The 2,433-nt window shown below is 27.3% G+C and overlaps 1 pseudogene; it reads left to right on the top strand.

Moving 5' to 3' along the window:
* Positions 1 to 2,433, top strand: part of LOC112504422 — a 28,457-nt pseudogene that overhangs the window by 1,203 nt on the left and 24,821 nt on the right.

Raw genomic sequence — 2,433 nt, 5'->3', positions numbered from 1 at the left:
TCTAATGGACACAAAATGTGGTGAAGGAATAGAAGCATGGGTGAATATGGATGAAGAAGAGATGAAGATTCTACAAAGCAATTCAGAGCTATTGGCATTTGCTTCATTAGATCCAAGTCCTCTACCAAAAGATGAAGTTGTTGCATTAAACAAGCCACATGCCATGAATACTGAAATAGATCCCATCAAGTAAAACAATAATCGTGACGTTTGTGTGTGTGTATAAAACACACAATTTATTGTAATAAGACTTGCTTATATTCACGTGTGTGTGTGTGTTGCATTAAGCCGTTTGTTTGATTATTACGTATGCATTTTTCAAAGTAGGTGCATGTATCAGTTTATTTTAATAAGACTCTGAATTTTAAGTTAACATGAATTTTCTTACAATCATCATATATATACATATTGGTTGCAATCAACTCCTTATTACATTGTTCTGTAACAAACCTCCCATAAATTCATTGATCTTTAACCAACTCTTTATTACCATATGTTGGTGCAAAAACAACATACTTTATACCATAACAACGTAATTTAGGAGCTAATCCTTTACCACACTCTGAAGACAACGATCTCAAGTAGATCGAAAAAATTCGTACATGTGAAATAAAGAATTAACAATTCAGTCAGACTTGCTTACAGTCGAAGTGGTCACAATACTGACAACAAATATCGGTACTCTTCGTGCAACTGTAGGTTTCGGAAGCAAGGATTTCGAGGAGAGTTTTTCGCCAAAGTTGCAAACAAGTACATTACAACAAATGTAATCACACTATCAAAATGTATCACAATTATAGAAAACTAGGTAAGAACACCATACTTGCATGGTGAATCAAAATATTTTATGGATATATATGTATAAGATAAATAGATAATTCGATATATTACGAGTTATGACAAAACAATCTTTATTATAGTCAATAGTCTCACACAAATCTTTTATCATTTTAAGCTAATTACAAAGTTTGATGGTGTAAAACTTAATTAATATACATATACATATACATATATATATATATATATATATATCAAAAAAAACAAATGAGGATATGATAAAACAATTTCGTATCATGTATAATATCGATTTATATTAGTTTAGTATCTAATATATGATCATCAACCATTTATCTTCAATATTTTTTTTTAAATTATCGTCACCATGCATCGCGCGATTCCAAACACTAGTTTTCATAATATTGAGAATGCTCATTGAATGAGCAGTTCAATAAGAGAGCTCAAATATATGTATATGTGTGTGTGTGTATATATATATATATATATATATTCTAGCAGTATAAGAACTGGATAGTAACTAACCATGGTTTAGTTTTGCACTCCAATTTTTGGCTATGGTAAAGTTAACTAGGGTTTTGAAATATTAGATTTAGAATACTGTTTTAGCTATATGGCACAAGTAGTATTTTCATAAGATGCTACTTTTGGTATGCTTGACAAAGGTTTAATATTATGTCATTTTAAATCGTTGGATTAAGATAATATAACTGTGATTAAAAGTTGGTTATAACCATATTTTTTTAATATATATATATATATATATATTCTAGCACTATAAGAACTGGATAGTAACTAACCATGATTTAGTTTTGCACTTCAATTTTTGGCCATGGTAAAGTTAACTAGGGTTTTGAAATATTAGATTTTAGAATACTGTTTAGTTATATGACACAAGTATTATTTTTATAGGATTCTGTTTTTGGTATGCTTGATAAAGGTTTAATATTATGTCATTTTAAATTGTTGGATTGAGATAATACAACTGTGATTAAAAGGTCGTTATAACCATATTTTTTTTTAAATTTAAATATTTTCTTTATTTTTTAATTGTGAGTATATGAGTTTAGAAACTCAATACGTGTGCAATTATTTTTTCATTCGATGTTACTAATACACTGTATTGACCTTCAACTTTATATATTAGTTGACTTGCAAAATAACCACACAAACTTATAATTCAAGGCTAAACTACTGTTTTAGAATTATGATTCACCCATGCTGCATCACGCATGTATACCACTAGTATATAAATATATATATATATATATATATAGATAAATAAATAAATAAAATAATTGAGTATTTTAGACATTATTAAATTATTAGGTGGTCATCCCCCAACCACCGTTGTGTTTATAAGTATGACTATGGGTATGGGGGTCACAATCCAAACTTAACATTATTTGGTGGGAAATTTCAAAAAATGAAATTATATTAAATTGGTTTCTTAAAAAAAATGCAAAATCAATGCTTTTATGAAAATCCCATTCGAAGATGATAATCTAATTAATGTAAATGGATTTTTTGAAACATGAAAAAAGAATGACATAAAATATTAATATAACTCTATTATATTGTATTAATATTTATTTTTATTTTTATTAGTATTATTTATAACATTCGTATTTTGTAAAG

The sequence above is a fragment of the Cynara cardunculus genome, unplaced genomic scaffold, assembly GCF_001531365.2.
Source record: "Cynara cardunculus var. scolymus isolate 2C unplaced genomic scaffold, CcrdV1 Un_Scaffold_5547, whole genome shotgun sequence".
Lineage (NCBI taxonomy): Eukaryota > Viridiplantae > Streptophyta > Magnoliopsida > Asterales > Asteraceae > Cynara > Cynara cardunculus.
Note: the sequence above shows the minus strand (reverse complement) of the source record. Positions and strands in the feature narration are given on the sequence as shown.